General features: G+C 40.5%; 1 long non-coding RNA gene across 1 annotated transcript; it reads left to right on the top strand.

Annotated features, from left to right (window-relative positions):
* Nucleotides 1–2,091: 2,091 nt before the first annotated feature.
* LOC125486612 lies at nt 2,092–3,952 on the top strand. Its single transcript, XR_007265255.1, has 2 exons — nt 2,092–2,389; nt 2,936–3,952. It is a non-coding gene; the product is annotated as an uncharacterized LOC125486612 (long non-coding RNA).
* The last annotated feature ends 17,272 nt before the right edge of the window (nt 3,953–21,224 follow it).

Raw genomic sequence — 21,224 nt, 5'->3', positions numbered from 1 at the left:
TCGATTGGTCAAACTACCAGGCTTGAAGCAAAACACACTCTATTCAAACACTTTAGTTAAAATATAAACAAAAGAAAGAAGGATTGTAATAACTTATTTCTTATGGAAATCTTAACGGAATGATAGATTATTTAACTACTAAGCAGCAACTGTTCCAATATAATAACATCCCATAAACACTCCCTTGGCAAAAGCAAACTCAATAAAATAGATTGCCTCACATGCAATTATCCAATCCAGGAAGAAAGAATATCAAAAGAAGATCTTTGAGAGAGAAGGAACTCCAGCTTTTAGCTGTCGCAGACAGTGAGTGAGAGCAGCTTTCACAACCACGACAGCTACTGAAAGCTAAATTAAAATCTTGTTTCTGTGGGAGCTTGACCTACCCATTCTGACTACTTCTATCGTTTCAACTTTTAAAAAAAAATCCAAGACCTGAAGAAGGGCCCAACCTGAAACATCAACTTTCCTACTTCTCTGATCTGCTGTGTTCCTCCAGCTCCATACTGTGTTGTCCCAAGGCCTCACAAGTTGTTTACTTCATTGATTTTGAGCAGACTGCTTGATTCCTCTGTCTCAAACTCTCTTCATTCAAAAAAACCCCAGGACAAAATATACCTCTTAAAGCCATGGTAGCATCACACCATCTCTTCTATTCAATCATCTACCTTCACCTGAATAGCTTTGTTTTAATCAAACATGTAAAGTCAGCACTGCTAACATAGAAACATTCTAAACTGAAGGGTCATTTTATATTATGTGCTCAGGTCATTGAGTGAGGCTTCATCCACAAAAACAACAAGGAATTGCGGAAGCTGGTAATCAGAAACAAAATCGGAAATTGCTGGATAAACTCAACAGGTCTGGCAGCATCTGTGGTGAGGAAGCAGAGCTAACACAGTTTCACTGGACTCCAAACAATGCACACCCTGCTGACTCAGGGAATGCTACTATTGTGCCATGCTGATACAACAATGTGCACTTATGTAGTGCTTCCAACATAGAAAATGCCTAAGGCACCTCACAGAGATACTGTCAACAAAATAGAATTATTAATTGGGAAGCTTAAACAACAGTTTGGTCCAAGAAGTTTGGCTGTCTTGGTTGTAACAATGCCTTTAAAGACCCAGGGACTTTATTGGGACTTGGTGCCATGTATCATTGAAAGGGACCACTTGGCCCATCCTGTTCCCGCCTGCTCTCTTCAAAGGCAAATCAGTTACGTTCGGTCTTCTGTTCTCCTGTAGCCTTTTTTTCTCTGCAGATAATTATCGAAATCTATGTTTCAAGCCATGATTAGATCTGTCTCCACCACAGTCTCAGGCAGGGCATTCCAGAGCCAAACCAATTGCATGTGGGTGAGAGTTTAAATGTTTTGCACAATAGATCTGTTGATTTGGGCATTCACATGGTCTTGAATTCCATATCGTCAAGAATACACAGGTTCAGACAAGTATAGGCAGGGAGAAATTGCTGAAGTTATTTTCGTTGGAAGAAACATAGGAATACAGAAAATATTAAAAACTTTGATACATTAAATAATTTGAGTCGGCTTCACAACTAACCATTCATCACATGCTCTTATTTACATTTAATACTCTTTTGTTGCTCAATGCTTTGTTTTGCGCCGCGTTCAGCCCAACCCAATGATCCGAAGACTATTGGTTAAAATAACGTCAATCAAACAACTTGTCAAGCTAGAGCCCGCCTAAAACAGAATACGTCAACGTGATTCGTTAGCGAAAACGTCAATCAACCCCGTACGTCTTTTCTCTAAAAGCCGTGTGGAGCAATTTTCAAACAACAATTGTGCACAGTTATATTTAACAGCGCCTTTTATCATTATTTTCTTCAACTTATTTGATGCCTCTGATTAAGGAATGCATTTGAGATCAGAACTTCTTACAAACCTTATTCTTTTGTTGCAAGGATTGGAGAAGCAAGCCGTCCAATCGTGCTGATGGATCGTTGAGGTCTCATGCACCGCCCCGTCGATGCCCACTTTAAATTGCCATTGGTAAATCCATCCGTCAATCATCCTTCTCCTGTTTATATTGGGTGTTTCCTCGTGTCAAACAACCGTGAGCACGGGTGGCGCAATTTCAAGTGAGGGAGCTCGAACGGCGACGGTTGGGCGGGTATCGGTGGCCGCTGAGAGATTGGGGCTCACTCCGGCACTTCTTTAAAACTGGAGTTTGGGGATCTGTTTCTGATAGAAGCTTGCATCCTGGCAGTAAATGTAAAGCTGCGAGGACGATCAGTAAAATCGTGGGTTGGGCTGGGTGGAGAGTTTGTGCCAAGCCGTCGAGCTTCCCTTTGACAGCTCGAGCGTTGCCTCTCGCCTACCGCCCCCCCCCCCAAAAAAAAACACTCCTTTTGGGGGACAAAGGTAATTTGATCAATTGCATCTGTAGGTTTAGTGTGTGCTTTCTTGTTTAAGTTTTCTTTTCGTGAGGTGATTTGCGAGAAAAGTATTGAAGCAGGGGTGTTTGTGAGTGACAGCTGCCAGGCGCCAAGACAAAAGCTAGAGCGGTCGTGGAGGTGGTGAGGGGGTGGGAAGACAGGGCAGGTTGTCCATCAGCCTGAGCTGCACATTCAGTCATCTGCAGCTAAACCATGCCCGAATACCCTCACATTTTCATCTCGACGTACTTCGTTCCACATGCTGTGTCGGTTGTCGAACGTTTCTCGGATTCTGGTATTTCTTTTCCCTGGTATTTCATTCGTTTGGAGCTTTGGTCTTGTGGGTTGTGACTTCGATGTTCTTTCTGCAACAAGTTACCAGAGATAATTCGTGAAAAAATGAGGACATTGTTGTCCCCACAAACCAACTGTTGACAGGTTATGTTAATATTTTGATAAATTTCTAATTTGGTGTTGTATGTTAGACCACATCGTGATGGATGACTGAAACATCTTTTCTCCTATCCTCTAGAAATTGTGGTTGCATATGCAGAATGATGGTGCTGATTTCCAGTCTTCCATGCAATTCAACAGAAGATGATGAAAATTGCAGATGAAGATTGATGACCAGTAACAAATTGCTGTTTTCTTTTGTCACAAACTAAACCATTGTTTCAAACAAAAAGAATAGCTTTTCAAATCTTGATTTCACACGATGAGCTTTGGTTGATGGTCCATTTTGTGTGGATTCTTGACCTATGAGTTGAGGATGACAGTGGTAAAAATTACACAGATTGTGAGCTGATTTCAATTGAAAAATAATGGCTACTCAAACAGAACTATCATCAAAATTTAATCAAGCAGGAAGACAAAACCTGACTGGCACAGTTAAAACGGTATGACAAATCATCTGTAAATTGATGCTTTGCTTTCTTCTATGTGGAGTTATAATTTCTTTACTACGTTGAAATCATGTTCATGGGTTGAGGTGGGTCTGCTCTGTGCATAATTTGATATAACGAGTACTTTCACGTATTGGAAAAAAATCTTTAATTCACTTTATAACATGATTACACCTATTTTTTGAATAATTGGTGTTAATATTTGTTAACACCTGAAACTGTAAATATGGATTATTATGGATGTTGGCTTTGTACATGCCTGAGAAGAGCCTTGGGACTTTTTTAAGGTGTTATATAAATGCAAGTAGTTTGCCTTTTTTATGCAGAATTTTTTTTTAGAAGTTCTTCACTGGATATATAAACTTGGTTTGAGAGGTCTAAGAAATTATTTCCAATGTTGCTGTCATCAGTTGATCATAATTTTTTTCACAGGTTACTTTTGTTAATACAGTGAACTCTTTAATCTTTTAAAAATGCTTCTAATTTAGATTTAGGAGTGTAATGAGCTTTTAAGTTTAAAATCAGAATTAAAAATTAACTATTTGACTCGTTGAAATGAATACATTGCATCAGCCTACTGAGATCATTTTGCCAATCCGATATGGTTTGTAAACAAAAAACTTGTAAAGTTCATATACAATTCAAAATGTCTTGATATAATTATTTTGATAATAATAACCCTCATTTGTCGAGGAAATATCCTGAGATACTTCATAGGCATGTAGCCGGTTAGAAATTGACACTGAGGCAAAGATAAAAATATTAGTATAGGTGACTAAACTAAGGAGGAGACGGGCAGGGAGATTTATGAGTCAGGAATTTATTTTGTCTTGATACTTTCATATCAATAGTAATCAAATACCGTATGGCAATTTCTCTGTAAAGTAAACCTCTGGGTTATTCTGTTTGCTACTTGAAATAAGCCAGACTTCATTTTTCACATAGTAAACATGTTTAGAGAAATTTCTGCTGACCTGAAGGCATAGACTTTGAAACTATATTCCCACAGAATGTGCAGGTAGTGAAATGAAACCAGCAATGTCCAAGTTTTTTATTTTAATGTTAATGGCAACATATTTTGATTATTAGATCATTGCACTAAAGCCAAATACGATCCTCTGCTGGTAGTCTGCAGCAGTTGCCAGCAAGCTTGCTAAACTGTGTCATAGAGTCAGACAGCACAGAAAAGGCCCTTCAGCCCAAAAAGTCTGCACCAACCTATCTACACAAATCCCACTTTCTAGCACTTGGCCCGTTGCCTTGAACATCATGACTTTGATCCATAACTTTGAATATTGTAACCTTGATCCATAGTCTTGAATCAGTGGCTGATTTTCTTTTTAACAGTGAGGCAGTGAACCTATTATAGTGTCCTCATTGTTGAGTTAAGCCAACTTGGTTGGACTGGAGATAAAATCTACGGTGTTCACACTTTGTATGCCTCATCAATTTACATGAGGCTTTGGGGTGTTGAAGTAACTTTTACTGTACCTGAAATACAGCAGTCTGTTTAATGCTTTAACATTTGAGCATCTGATTATTAACTTGGAGCTTCACACATTGGAATGGCAGAAGTTTGATTATTTTACTTAGAAATCTTGACCTCCACTTGCTACATAGATGATATTGAATGGGATTAAGTATCCCCCTGCAAGAGCAAAGTGGGAGCTATTATAGAATCATAGAAAATTGGTGCAGAAGTAGGCCAATCACCCCTCCGAGTTGCACCACCATTCAATATGATCATGGCTGATCATGCAGTTTCAGTATCCCACTACTGCTTTCTCTCCATACTCCTTATTCCCTTTAGCCTGAAAGGCCACGTCCAGCTCGCTTTTGAATATATCTAATGAACTGGCCCCAACAGCTTTTTGTGGTAGAGAATTCCACAGGTTCACAACTGAGTGAAGAAATTCTTTCTCAATTTAGTCCTGAATGGCTTACCCCTTATTCTAGAATGTGACCCCTAGTTCTAGACTACAACTTCCCCCAACATCAGGACCATTCTTCCTGCATGTAGCATGTCCAGTTCCATCAGGATTTTAAATGTTTCTGAGATCCTCCCTCATTCTTCTAAATTTGGTGAGTACAAGCACAGTTACACAGAACATAGAACAGTACAGCACAGTGCAGGTCCTTTGGCCACAATGTTGTGCTGACCTATTATCCTACTAAGATCAATCTACCCTGCATACCCTACATTTTACTATCCTCCAAGAGTCGTTTAAAAGTCTCAAGTATCTGACTCCACTACCACTGCCGGCAATGCATTCCACACGCCCACCACTCTCTGTGTGAAGAACCTACCTCTGACATCTACCCTATATCTTCCTCCAATCACCTTAAAATTATGCCCCCCTCATAATAGTCATTTCTGCCCTGGGAAAAAGTCTCTGACTATCCACTCTATCTACTCTATCATCTTGTACACCTCTATCAAATCACCTCTCATCCTTCTTCGCTCCAATGAAAAACGCCCTAGCTCCCTCACCCTTTCCTCATAAGACCTGCCCTTCAGTCCAGGCAGCATCCTGGTAAATCTCCTCTGTATCCTCTCTAAAGCTTCCACATCTTTCCTGTAATGAGGTGACCAGAACTGAACACAATATTCCAAGCGTGGTCTAACCAGAGCTTTATAGAGCTGCAGCATAACCTCACGGCTCTTAAACTCAACTTCCCTGCCAATGAAAGCCAACACACCGTACGCCTTCTTTACAACCTGATCAACTTGGGTTGCAACTTCGAGGGATCTATGGACGTGGACCCCAAGATCCGTCTGTTCCTCCACACTGCCGAGAATCCTGCCATTAACCCTGTATTCTGCATTCAAATTCGACCTTCCAAAATGAATCACTTCACACTTGAATTCCATCTGCCACTTCTTTGCCCAGGTCTGCATCTTGTCAGTGTCCCATTGCAACCTACAACAGCCTCCACGCTGTCCATAACTCCACCAACCTTCGTGTCATTGGCAAACTTACTAACCCACCCTTCCATTTCCTCATCCAAGTCATCTATAAAGATCACAAAGAGTAGAGGTCCCAGAACAGATCCCTGCGGCACACCACTGGTCACTGAGCTCCAGGCTGAATACTTTCCATCGACTGCTACCCTCTGTCTTCTATTGGACAGTCAGTTTTGTATCCGGACAGCCAAATTTCCCTGAATCCCATGCCTCCTTACTTCTAAATGAGCCTACCATGTGGAACCTTATCGAATACCTTGCTAAAATCCATACACCACATCCACTGCTCTACCTTCATCGATGTGTTTTGTCACATCCTCAAAGAATTCAATAAGGTTTGTGAGGCATGACCTGCCCCTCTCAAAGCCATGCTGACTATTTCTAATCAAACTGTGCTTTTCCAAATAATCATAAATACTATCCCTCAGAATCATCTCCAATAATTTGCCCACCACAGAAGTAAGACTGACTGGTCTGTAATTTCCAGGATTATCCCTATTTCCTTTCTTGAACAGGGGAATGACATTTGCCACCCTCCAATCTTCTGGCACTACTCCAGTGGCCAGTGAGGACGCAAAGATCATTGCCAAAGGGGCAGCAATCTCTCCCCTCGCTTCCTGTAATAACCGTGGGTATATCCCGTCTGGCCCAGGGGACTTATCTATCCTCATGTTTTTCATAATTTCTAGCACATCCTCCTTCCTAACAACAACCTGTTCGAGCTTATCTGCCTGTCAAGATCCCTCTCACTGGTGAATACTGAAGCAAAGTATTCATTACAGACCTCCTCTACTTCCTCTGACACTGGCCCTGATTGGCCCTACCCTAACTCTGGCCATCCTCACATGAGTATAGAAAGCCTTGGGGTTTTCCTTGATCTTACCCACTAAGGTTTTCTCATACCCCCTTCTAGCTCTCCTAAGTCCATTCTTCAGTTGCTTCCTAGCTACCTTGTAGACCGCTAGAGCCCTGTCCGATCCTTGCTTCCTTAACCTTAAGTAAGCTTTCTTCTTCCTCTTGACTAGGTGTTCAACATGTCTTGTCATCCAAGGTTCCTTCACCTTACCATCCTTTCCTTGCCTCAGTGGGACAAACCTATCCAGTACCTGCAGTAACTGCTCCCTAAACAACCTCCACATTTCTATCGTGAACATCTGATCCCAATTGGTGCTCCGTAGTTCTTGCCCAATACATTGTAATTCCCCCTTCCCCAATTAAATACTTACCCATACCGTCTGCTCCTGTCCCTCTCCATGACTATTGTAAAAGTCATGGGAGTTGTGATCACTATCACTGAAATGCTCTCACGCCGAGAGATCTGACACCTGACCTAGTTCGTTGCCAAGCACCATATCCAATACGGCATCCCCTCTAGACGGCCTATCTACATATTGAGTCAGAAATCCTTTCTGGGCACACCTGACAAAATCTGCTCCATCCAAACTATTTGCACTTAGGAGGTTCCAGTCTATATTAGGGAAGTTGAAGTTGCCCATGACAACAACCCTATTACTTTCAGTGAGACCCAGTCTTTCCTCATATGTCAGTCCTACTATCCCAGGAATCAGTCTGGTGAACCTTCACTGGACTCCCTCAATAGTAAGAACGTCCTTCCTCAGTCTAGCAGACCAAAACTGCACACCACTCAAGGTACAGCCTCACCAAGGCTCTGTATAACTGCAGCAAGACATCCCTACTCCTATACTCATCCTGTTGCAATGAAGGCTAGTATGCCATTGGCTTTCCTCACTGCATGCCAACCTTCAGTGACTGTTCCATCACGACACCCAAGTCTCGTTGCTCCTCAACTGTCCTAAACTGCCACCATTCAGATAATACCTTCCTGTTTTTGCCACCAAAGGAGATGACCTCCCAATTATCCACATTGTATTGCACCTGCCATGTATTTGCCCACTCAGCCAGTCTGTCCAAGTCACCCTGCAGCCTCTTTGCATCCTCCTCACATCTCACACTGCCACACAGCTTAGTGTCGTCTGTACATTTGGAGATATTGCATCCCCATTCTTACATTAATGGTTTGGAGAATGTTGTGAACAGCTCGGCTCTCAGCACTGAACCCTGCGGTAACCCCCTTGTCACTGCCTGGCACTCTGAAAACGACCCATTTATTCCAACTCTGCGCTTCCTGTCTGCCAACCAGTTCTCTATCCATGTCAATACATTACCTCTGATACCATGAACTTCAGTTTTGCTTACTAATCTCTTGTGTGGGACCTTGTCAAAAGCCTTTTGAAAGCCCAGATGTACAACATCCACTGATTCACCCTTGTCCACTCTACTGGGCACATCCTCAAAAAAATCCAGAAGATTTGTCGAGCATGATTTTCCTTTAGTGAATCCATGCTGACTTGGACTAATCCTGTCACCGCTTTCCAAATGCTCAGCTATTACATCCTTAATAATTGACTCCAGCATTTTCTCCATGACCGATGTCGGACTAACTGGCCTGCTTTCCCTGTTTTCTCTCTTCTTCCTTTTTTAAAAGGTAGGGTTACATTAGCTACCCTCCAGCCCATTGGAACTCTTCCAGAGTCTATTGAATGCTGGAAAATGATCACCAATGCGTCCAATATTTCGAGAGCCACTCCCTTAACTACTCTGGGATGCAGAGCATTAGGCCCTCGGGACTTGACTGGTTTTAATCGTATCGATTTCCCCAATACCATGCCCTGACTAAAAGATTTCCTTCAGTTCTTCCTTCATGCTTGACCCCCTGTCTCCTAGCATTTGCGGAAGGTTATTTGTGTCCTCTTTAGTGAAGACAGGTCCAAAATGTTTGTTCAATTGGTCTACCATCTCTCTATTATCTGTTATGAATTCCCCTGTTTCTAACTGTAAGGCATCTACATTTGTCTTCACATATCTGTCGAAACTTTTGCAGTCAATTTTTGTTTTCTGCAAGCTTACACTCATTGTGTTTTTCTCTTCCGAATTTAACCCTTTGTCCTTCTCTGCTATATTTAATCAATTATTTTTAGCAAACTATTTTTCTGTCTTTTGTTTATAGGAAAGAGGATCCTAAGGCACAATGACAGAATTTTAAATTTCTCTCAGTCCTCAGGTTTGCTGCTTTTTCTGGCCAATTTATTTGCCTCCTGTTTGGCTTTAACAAAATCCCCAATTCCCCTGTTAGCCATGTTTGAGTCACCTATCATTTCACTGTTCGGTGCAGAGTTTGTCAGCTTGATGAATATCGCACTTGCTATTTCTATGAAAAAAACACCTTTTTTGTTCTCTAAATCTTGTTTGCCAAAATCTCAGCAAATAGAGAGATTGAAAAAAGAATTAAAAATTGTGATATGCATGATCATAACAATAATTGTACTAACATAATATTCTATATCAAATTTTTAAAAAAACTCTTGCCCTAAGTAGAGTTGAAATTACAGTTAGTTTAGTTTGTAAATTTAATTGTGAAGTACCTCTGACCTGGGAATAATTAGAAGATTGAAATAAGCTGCAGAAAAATGGTAAAAACTTTACTGTGCTAGTCTAGATTGTCTAATTGTGGCTGCAAATTTAATTTTAACTTGATTTTCATTTTAAAACAACTAGCATACAACGTCAATACAGTAAAAGAATCATGGACATTTGTTTTTCAAAGCAGAACACTTAGTATTTTGAAATTGTCAGAAGATGCCAAGTTTTATTTCAAACCGTAATTACATCCTATTCAGAACGGGATACCTTGTAAATACAACCCATACCCATAGCATATTTAATAAAAAGTGCTGGCTGTATACCATCACATATAGCTAAATTAAATCAAAATAGTATTACGTGTATATTGCCTGAGTGTAGGGTATAATGTGTAATTTTCTGATCAGGAGTTTTACATTTTTAAATTGGATGCCAATCTCATTATTTGCATCCTGCAGTAACATTTTAGAATATTTAAAGTACTAATCTCTTCTTGATCCAGCATTTAACATTCCAGGTTTTGAATACTCATGTCATGTGTTCCTTTTATTCACCTATTTCCATTAATCCTCTTGCCAAAGGGTAGAAACAAAGGGAAAAAGTTATAATTGCAATGAAATGTTTTAATTTTACACTGCAGAATAAATTACTAAGTGATTACTCAAGAAATATATATGATGGCATCAGATGCTTAGGGCCCTGGGACCTCCTTTTGTAAACTTGTGGCTTAAAAGAATTAACTTTAAAACCAACCATAGTGAGGTTTCTGTGTAAGCATTACTTTGTATGGTTTCAGACCAACAGGATGTAAAGACTGAATTGCTAGAGACTTGGGAGAGGTTGATTTAGGTTCTCCCAAAACAACTTTAATATGTTACAATACTTCTATTTAATTGGATGATATAACAGAAAATAATTTTCTTATGGATTGCAATATTATTGTAAGTATTATCAAAACTAAATATTTTAAAACTGGATATTCTCTGTTTGCTTTTATTTTAAGCTTGTGTTTGAATGTAGACCAAAAGTTTCAGTTTTGCCCAAAATCACCTGCCAACAACATTAATCAGCACAATGATTATTGCAGGTGATTATTAAGGAATTGTGACTTTATTTATTTTTAAAATCAACCTGTTTGGATATGTTATGACACACCTCCATAGCAGATGGGACTTAAGCCTGGACATTCTGCACTAGACATCCAGACACTGTCATTATGCCTTAAGACCCTCTTTCCTTAAACAAAAAATAGAAAAATAGTTTGCTAAAAATAATTGATTAAATAAAGAGCAGTGTTTCTTGAAGTAATTGTAGTGTTGAAGTATTGTAGCAGAATAGGTCTTATGGTGTAGTGGATAGTGTCCCTACCTCTGTACCAATTTGAGTTCTATACCAGGACTTGTTGACCATGAAAGGTGCATTTGTAATATGGCCAAACAGATTGATTACCAATCTGTAAATTATTCCAATACATCTGATGACAGACAGTCCGAAACAAGGCAGAAGATAATGGCAAACAACTGCATTACAGGCCCAGTCCAATAAAATTCCATTGCCTAAACCATGGAAACGTGAGCAGAAGTAAAGACAACAGTAATTGAGCTTGTTGCCTGGAAAGTATATGATGAATTTAATTAATTGATTTGTCGTATTGTGAAAAATACAGGTATGAGGTGGGTTAAAAGGGAATATTTCCTCTCTGTCTAGCCTGTTTTAAAAATGAAGTCTTTTTGGATGAGGAGAACGATTATCTTCGTATTTTAAATGTTTATGTTAAAGTAAAGCATTTTTAATACAAACTGGACCTTGTTTTCATTTTTGGAAGCAGATGACTAAACGTATTATAAAGTTGGAATGAACTGTTGGAGAGCCTCTAAGTTTTTGAATAAGATCCCATTTAGTTTCCTAAGTTACCTGAACTTTAGATGAATGGAAGCTCCCGAGTGAAGAAGAACATGAGAGAACTGTTATGAAACATGAAAAGGGTAGGAATGTTTTGATTCTAGCTTAACCTCTGTGTTAGCAAAAACACATATTGTTTGGTAATTGCTCTCAACAACATTCCATTATAATGTTGACTCATTCTATTGTTGATTACACCTATATGTAAACCTTAACACATTTATTAAAAAGTGGGCATGGAAAAATAACAAACTGCTCCACAGTATTAAGATGCTTATTTGTAAGACATCTGTCTTTAGTCATGTTTTATGGTAGCAAAGCCTGGATAACTTGCACCTACCAAGAAAAAGGCTGAATAACTTGCACCTCAGTTTAAGACACTTCCTCAGCATCACATGGAAAAACAAAGTCATCAATGAAACAGTTCAGGTAGCCACTGCTAATGTAGGAAAGGAAGCTTTATGTATTCAGTAGAAGATGGCTGTATTCCAAGGATGTACTGGAATAGAAGTTAGCTTGTGATCTATTTTCAGTGCATCCAAAGATGTGATTCAAGAATGCTATCAAAAGACATATGAAGTCAGTCAACATCTACTGTGACAAATGGGAAACTGTAGCTAATGATCAATGCAAGTGGTGACACTGGATGTGAACAGGAACTCACAACCCAAAGAACTTTTGGTTTCAGAACTTCAGGGCAGATAGAAGCCATTAAGCCCACTGATGCATCTCACCCTTTCCCTGTAACCCCACATTTACCATAGTTAACCCACCTAATCTGCACATCCCTGAACACTATGGGGCAGTTTAGCATAGCCAATTTACCTAACTTGCACATCTTTGGACTGTGGTAAGGAAACCAGAGCTCCTGGAGTAAATGCACGCAGAAATGGGGAGAATGTGCAAACTCCACACAGACAGTTTTCCAAGGCTGGAATCAAACCTGGGTCCCTGCCGCTGTGAGGCAGCTGTGCTAAACACTGTGACACCCAAGAGGTCCCTTTCCTTCAAGACTTATATCACCAGATTGATCCTGGGATGGCAGGACCAACATCTGAACAGAGACTGGTTCAGTTAGGACTATATTCACTGTATATGTATAATGGAGGCCAAAACATTGATTGTTTTCAAGGAGGTTTTAGATATAGTTCTTAGGGCTAAAGGGATCAAACTGTGTGGGAACAAGGTACTGAGTTGGATGATTAGCCATGATTATATTGAATGATGGAGCAGGCTCAAAGGGTCCAGCAGTCTGTTTGTACCTTAGCTTTGTGTTTCTAAGAACATAGCTGATTCTTCTCAGGCAGCAGCTTTTACATAAACAAGGTTCCATCTGTACAGTCTTTACACAAATGGTACACTTCCAGAACCATCTTAACTTTCAGTTCCTGTTGATTGCCTTAACATGGATCCACCAGAACTAAATTTAACTTAGGACCTTATGGCTGATTTTAGATTTTCAACCACTCAGTAAAAGAAATAGTCACAGCAGTCACAAATCTATTCTTCAACTGCTCAAGACAATCCAGGTCTTCAAATCTGCTTGCTGACCACCTCCACTTTCTAGCTCTTTCTCCACCTTTTGTTTTCCACATGGTCTGCACATTTCAACTTATTTTCTTTGGTTTCAGGTCAAGGTTTGCTGGGTTAGAGGGCCCTGTATTTATTACAATCCAAAAAATATAATTGGTCCCTTTGCAATTGAATCAAATTTTTACAGATTCTTTTCAAACAACAGAAAAAATGTAGGCTCCCAAAGCATTTTAAAGTAATCACAAATTTTCCTTAGTGCTTTCTAGGTCAAAACCCTTTACAGTTGTTACTGATGCATTAAACAATGTCGTAAATGTGTGCTAGAGAAAACTGTACCATTTGGGTCAAGTATGATGCATTGATAGTGATGTATGCAATTCTTTGCTTACATTAGGATAGATTTGTATATAATTGATTACAGTTTTCAATGAAAAATCAGACTGTAATTTGTTGTTGCTTTTTGTTCACATGACATTTTTATTGAGTAATTTTGTTAAATTTACAGCATAACAATTTGGAGTATTGTGGTGGAACATGAATTTAGGCAGTGGTTCATTCAGGTTGAATTTCTAATTGCTGTATGCTAATGTGGAAATGAAACTGAGAAGTTAAGTAGTTTCCTGCTGGAAGGCGGGAAAATTTGGACTGCACATTCACCTGAAGTAGTTCATGATGAATCTGTGTGTTGGATATAAATTGGAATAAACAGGTTGCCAGTTTGAAATGGATATTTATGATTTTGGAATACAAGGACAAGTGATAAGAGAAATTCTCTTTTTAAACTCACCATAATTTGTTGTGTTTATTTTGCATCCTATTTTGTTTAATCGTTGTGGTGCATTCACTGCTGCTCATCCTCTATTTGGAACAAGTGGTAATTTTGGCTTTTGTTTGCATGTGATTTTGAAGGAAGGCTTAAGAAGGTGCCCAATTTTAGCTCCAACTGAAAGGAAAGACTGACCCACAACTGTCTGTCATTCTTTTGAGTCAGAGCTATCATAGACTTGTGGACTTCCTTTTAGGCAAGAGATAAATATCCTGTTTCATTCATCTCACGGTAGCAGCAATATTCACTGATGATTGTGACCATAAGACTATAGGATATATAGGAGCAAAAGTAGGCCATTCAGCCCATCATTTCTGCTCTACCATTGGATTGAAAACATGGCTGATCTGATAATCCTTAACTGCGCTTTCTTGCCTTTTTTCCTCCATAACTCTCCATTCCCTTAGTGATTAAAAATCCGTTTATTTCAGACTTGAATATACTTAATCATCCAACCTCTACAGCTGTCCAAGGTAAAGAATTCCACAGATTTGTAGTTGGTTGGCTCGCTGAGCTGGTTCGTTGTTTTGTTACCATGCTGGGTAACATCATCAGTGCAGGCTCCGATAAAGCGCTGTTGTGTTTTCCCGCCTGTTATTTAAACTCTGGAGTCCGTTGAGCTGGTTACCTCACCTCCGGTTTTCCTTGGCAGTGGAGTGTATATGGGGTCGAGCTCTATGTATTTGTTGATGGCTTTCTTCATGGAGTACCATGCTTCTAGGAATTCCCATGCTTGTCTCTGCTTTGCTTGTCCCAGGACAGTTGCTGGGACAAGCAAAGCAGAGACAAGCATGAGAATTCCCAGAAGCGTGATACTCCACGAAGAAAGCTATTAACTAACACAGAGTTCGACCACATAAACACTCCACTGCTAAGGAAAATTGGTGGTGAGGTAATCCAGCTCAACGGACTCCAGAGTTTAAATAACAGGCGGGAAAACACAACGGCGCTTCATCAGAGGCTGTACTGATGATGTTATCCAGCATGGTAACGAAACATCTGCGAAACAACGAACCAGCTCGGCAAGCCAGCCAACTACAACATCCACAACCCGAGCTACAAATCTACTCTAAAACCTTAAATTTCACAGATACACTACCCTCTGAGAGAAGAAATTCCTCCTCATCTTTGTTTTAAATGGACAACTTCTTAATTTGAGATTATGCCCTCTGGTCTTTGACTTTTCCACAAGGGGAAACAACCTTTCTGCATCTACCCTCTCAATTTCACTAAGAATCTTGTACACTTCAATTAGGTTGCCTCTCATTTTTCTAATCCAGTGAGTACAGGCCTAACCTACTGAACCTCTCCTCATAAGACCGTCCCTGTGTACTCAAAATCAGCCTAATTAGCCTTCTCTAAACTGCCTCCAATCCCAGTATATGTGTCCTTAAATAACAGGCCCAAAACTGTTCATAGTATTTCAGCTATGGTCTGACCAGTGCCTTGTATAGTTTTGGTAAGAACTGCCAATTGTAATACTCCATTCCTTCTGAAATAAAGGCCAAAATTCCATTGCCTTCCCAATTATCTGCTGAACTCGTGTGCTAGCTTTTTGTGATCAATGCGTGAAGACTCCTAAATCTGTCTGTGTTGTAGCTTTCTGTATTTTTTTTTCTCCATTTAAATAATATGCAGCTCCTCAGAACGCAGCAAGACCCGCACACTCTGCAGGCTTTGGCTGACAAGTGGCAAGTGATGTTTGCACCACAAAGTTCCAGTCGGTGATCATCTCAAACAAAAGATGAATCTAACCATCATCCCTTGATATTCAATGGCCCTACCACCGTTGACTCCCTTACCATTAACATCCTGGGGATTACCATTGACCAGAAACTCAATTGGATTAGCCACATAAATACTGTGGCTGCAAGAGCAGGTCAGAGGCGAGGAATTCTGCAGCGAGTAACTCCTCTCTTGACTCCCCAAAGCCTGTCCTCCATCTATAACACAAAAATCTGGAGTTTAATGGAGTACAACCCACTAGCCTGGCTGAGTGCAGTTCCAACAATATTCAAGAAGCTTGAACTATAGAAGACAAAGTAGCCCGCTTGATTGACACTACATCCACAAACATTCATGCCTTTCACCAATGCACTGTATCAGCAGCGTGTACATTCTGCAAGATTCACGGCAAAGTTCATCAGGCTATGAGTCAGCACCTTCTAAACCCTTGACCAGTAACTTCTGGAAGTACAAGGGCAGCTGATAAATGGGAATCCTACCATCTAAAATTTAATAGCATATTCCTATACAGGTATTTTATGTACATATAACAATACAAACCTAAAAAAAAGCTTATTCAGTCCTGGAAGCAATCATTTCAAAGCAACAGAATCTGAAAAATTAATACTACTATTTTCAAAAGTAATTTTTAGTTATCAAAATCCTGGAATTCCGTCCCTAAGGATATTGTAGGTCAACCTTCAGCATGTGGTCTGCAACGGTTCAAGAAGGCAGCTCATCACCATGTTCTCAGGGCAGTTAGGATTTATTTACTTATTTATTGTCACGTGTACCAAAATATAGTGAAAAGTTTTGTTAACGAGTGGCATACACGTTACATTGCACAGGGCGTGCACTAGGCGAGATCAGTGTTAACGGGATTAGCATTATTTGAGGCTAGACAGTCCATTCACCAATCTGATAATGGCCAGGAAGAAGCTTTTCCTGAACCCTCTTGTGTGTGTATTCAGGCTTCTGTATCTTCTGCCTGACGGAAGAGGTTGTAGGAGGTCATTACTGGGGTGCGATGGGTCTTTGATGTTGGCAACCTTTCTGCGGCAGTGAGCCATGTAAATGGAGTGCATGGATGGAAGGTTGGCTTCCGTGATGATCTGGGCTGTGCACACCACATTCTGTAGTTTCTTACAGTCCCGGGCAGAGCAGTTGCCATACCAGGCCGTTATGCACCCGGACGGAATGCTTTCAATGGTGCATCTGTAGAAGTTGCTGAGCGACCTTTGTAGACATGCCGAATTTCCTGAACCGCCTGAGGAAGAAGAGGTGTTATTGTGCCTCCTTGACTGTCGCATTTACGTGGGAGGTCCAGGACAGGTTGTCTGTTATCATCAGTCTGAGGAACTTGACCCTCTCCAACCTCTGAACCTCCGTTCTGTTGTGTAGATGGAGGCGTGTTCTCCTCCTTTCTTTCTGAAGTCAATGATCAGTTCTTTAGTTTTGCTGACGTTGAGAGACAGATTGTTTTCGTTCATCAAGCCCTCTATCTCCCTTCTGCAGTTTGACTCGTTGTTGTTAGATATCCGTCTCACTGTGATGGTGTTGTCAGTGAACTTGTAGAGGGCGTTCATTCAGAATTTGACAACACAGTCGTAGGTGTAAAGAGAGTACAGTAGGGGGTCGAGGATGCATCCTTGGGGGACTGCAGTGTTGAGTGTTATTGTGGAGGTGCAGTTACTTGTCTTCACTGATTTGCGGCCTGTGGGTCAGAAAGCTGAGGATCCGGTTGCAGAGGGCAGGGCTGAGACCAAGGTCACGGAGTTTTGAGATCAGCCTGGAGGGGATAATGTCGGTTAGGCTTTGCCATTAGGCGGTGGGAGTCTGTTTGGTAGGTTTGGGCCTCTAACTTGGTCCAGTATTGCCTCTTGGCATCCCTAATGGCTTTGCAAAGGCCATAACTAGATTTCCTGTATTGGTCCCGGTCACCCGACTTGAATGCTGCATGTCTGGTCTTCATCCAAGGTCTACGGTTGGGGAACATTTGGATTGACTTCTTTGGTATGCAGTTGGCCAGCAGCGACAAGCGTATCCCACTAGTGAATAAAAAATAAAGTGGGAAGCAGGCAATTCAATTCTTCAGGAATGACTATTCCTTTCAAGACTTTTTTGGCCACATGACAACCGCTCATATATGTTATGATCTCCTTGTGTCGCTTGTATGCACATTACCTCCCCTAGGCAGAATGTATTTAGTTTACTTTTCCGGAAATTAGACTGCTCCCATCACCTCAGACAAAATAATTTTTAACTCCTAACAAGTTGTAGTTCTACTATAATGTGTAAAACAGATGCATATTTGTATAAGTAAAATAGGAAATTGAGGATAGAAAGTAACATTTAACTTTGTGTTCGGGTACAGATATTTAATTTGATTTGTGATTCAGGCAGCAATGAGATTTCAGTGTCCTTACTAGTAATTTATAACAGCAGCAGTAAAAGTTATTTAGCATTGCTAATATTATATACTTCTGAAGAATATGACAAAACTAATTTGCTTGTTTGCTTTACTGGAGCAATGCATCCAGAAACAAACTATGGAGACTTTGGTGGCATTTTGACAATTCTCAAATAAGGAAAATGAGAAAGGAAGTGAGAGTACCATGAATTAGCTTCCTAGAGTGAATATTCCTTCGTAGCCTTGTAGTTAGCATAATTCTCTGTTTTCCAGCTACTGATGGAAGTATAACATACATAATATATTCTGAGTCACTTGGAAATGGAAGATTGAACTTTGTATCTGATTAGAAGTGTTTCTGCTTAAAGATTTTAAGGGCTGAATTTTACCAGAAGTCGGCCAACTTTTAATTTTGGTGAGTTGTACTGTAGTGTTTTTCTCCATAAGCCCTACTGAGTTTTCTTGTGCTATTCTCTGCAGCTTGTCTCATTAGCTATGTACCACACTTCTATGGCAATGCACTATAGCTATCTTCCATTCAGCAACGGTGGAAATACTCACCACCAGCAGGATCTCTGGGATTTCTTGGCATTGGTACCATTTTTAAAGTGCTGCTCGGGACCAGGTCAATTGGTGCCAGCCTAAGTTGGTCTTCACAGTGCAGGTTGTGGGAGGGGAGCATAAAAGAGATGTTTCTGAGGTCACATACAAGTGCACTTTGATAAATGTTTTGCAATTTGAGAACCAAGCTACACAGATCCTATCACTTAGCACAGACCACATTTTAACATGTGATGTTGCTAAATGAGCGTTACTCTTTTCCTAACATCCAGTGTAGCCTAATATCTCATTGATCAATATGAGAACATCACATACTGGAAAACCTTCAAAAGGATGAAAACGTTCACTTGTATTCAACAACAGCAAAAGGGAAGAAAAATCTATTTAAAAAAGAAACTGCAAAAGCTTCAGGGACCAGAAAGGGTCTGCTTGCCTTTTGAACGACAGTGAATGATCGTAGCCCTGCAACCACAGTGATAACCCCAGCTGAGTCTGGCTTATTGGAAACGTGACCAATGGATCATGTCTGGGGAATATCAGAAACAGAATTGGTCTTTTTCTAATGTGAGATGTCGGCATTCATATCGCACAAATGATGGTTCAACATAGTCTTCCATAGAGGTCTACAGGGAGAACTCTGACAAGGAGGGCCATAAAATGCCTCTAAATGGATCTTTTGAAATAAGGGACTTTATTAGATTAGATGCTGTGGAAATAAAGTAGGAGAATGAGAGTGTGGTAGGATTACCCATAGATACCTTGCTCCACTAACCCCACTCTCAACATCACCGAAGATTGGCACTATTGCATATAAAAGCATGACCGCTGTGCCCTTTCATAGCTTTAGAATCTTGGATTTCTTCGTGAATTCTATCTTTATTGTGGCCTGTGGATCTCTTCCAGTTCATAGAGGTGACTGTGATCAATCCGTAATGACCAATGACATTGTCAATATTGTTTGTGACCGGGATTTGTATCATATAGAGTTGGTCACTAAATGTACTTCACAGGCAGGGTATAATAACTACAACTATGTCAGCCTGTACTGTGTAAGAGTCTGATTAACACATTTATTCTTTGACGGAGCTAGCATTGAGCACCCACCCCCATTGTCCCTGACTGAATGCTGTCTCCCATAACATGACCAAATACTATTCCCCTCAGACTTTGAGGTGTGGCCATTTGGTTGAAATGCGTGTAGTGCGTTTGCTATGTATGTATACAAAGATATTTTTATGATAAAATATAAGTTTGAAATCAAAATAAAATTCACTAATTTTGAGGCAATTGCCACCAAGGCGCAGTGGGGAAAGACCACCGTCTCAGGTCTTCTTGCCAAAGTTAAATGGGGGTCCATTCAGTTATTGGTTTATTTCAGTGGATGGAGTCAAATTCCAATGTTTGTTTCTCCATATGCCGCTGTACAGAACTGAACTGCTTTAGTGACTATGTATGTAAAGATATTTTTATGAATAAAATATATTTTTGGAATAAAAAAGTTTGCTGTATAAGCTGTTGTGCATGCTGTCAAGTGACATTGATGTAGCATGATGCTGCACAACAACATGTCCACCTTCTTGACTGATTATTACTGACAACCTTGACAAGCTGTCTGGCTTTGTGTCTGCGCTTAAAGGGAAGCACTGAGAGCCTTTTAAGCTCTGGCTGAGTGGACAAAGCACAAAAAGCAAGGCAGAGAAACTGCGAACGTCTGAATAGGCACAAAGTAAGTAAACACTAAGAGGAAATGAGGACTCCTGAGATGCATCCTGGACCAATCCATGAGGGGATGCTTGTCCAAAGTGCAACACTGAAGTGCAGAACTGGATTGGAAGTGGTTGGAGATGTACTATGATAATATGATGAGGCTCATATGTGTTCGTTGCTAACCTTTGTAGATGAGCATTGTGTTGGATTGCTGCCTATGGAGTGTGTCCTGATGATGGTGGTGATCATGATCACTGCTGCCCAACCTGGTGGCCCGAAGGAGCAAGTAGTTAGCTGGAGTTACCAGGTACCCAATCTGACTTCCATGTCCAGAATTGCTGTCATCAAGAAGATTGAGGGCAGAATGGTAGACGTTGTTTACTTAGACTTTAGGAAAGCCTTTGACAAGGTTCCGCATTGTAGACTAATTGGTAGAGTTGATCACATGGAATTCAGGGTGAGCTTGCCATTGGATACAAAATAAGCTTAATGACAGGAGACAGAATGATGGTGCAGGGTTGTTTTTCAAACTAGAGGCCTGTGACCAGCAGGGTTCAATGCTGGGTCCACTTCTGGTTGTCATTTATATAAGCGATTTGGATGAGAATATCGAAAGCATGGTTAGTAAGTTTGCAGATGACACCAAGATTGGTGGTATAGTGGACAGTGAAGAAGGTTATCTAAGATTACAAAGAGATCTTGATCAATTGGGTCGATAGGCTGAAGAGTGGCAAACGGAGTTTAATTTGGACCAATGCGAGGTATTGTGTTTTGGTAAAACAAACAAAGGCAAGACTTGGGGCGTGAGGTGACATGGTGGCTCAGTGGTTAGCACTGCTGCCTCACAGC

This window comes from Rhincodon typus, chromosome 30 (assembly GCF_021869965.1).
Source record: "Rhincodon typus isolate 14 chromosome 30, sRhiTyp1.1, whole genome shotgun sequence".
Lineage (NCBI taxonomy): Eukaryota > Metazoa > Chordata > Chondrichthyes > Orectolobiformes > Rhincodontidae > Rhincodon > Rhincodon typus.
Note: the sequence above shows the minus strand (reverse complement) of the source record. Positions and strands in the feature narration are given on the sequence as shown.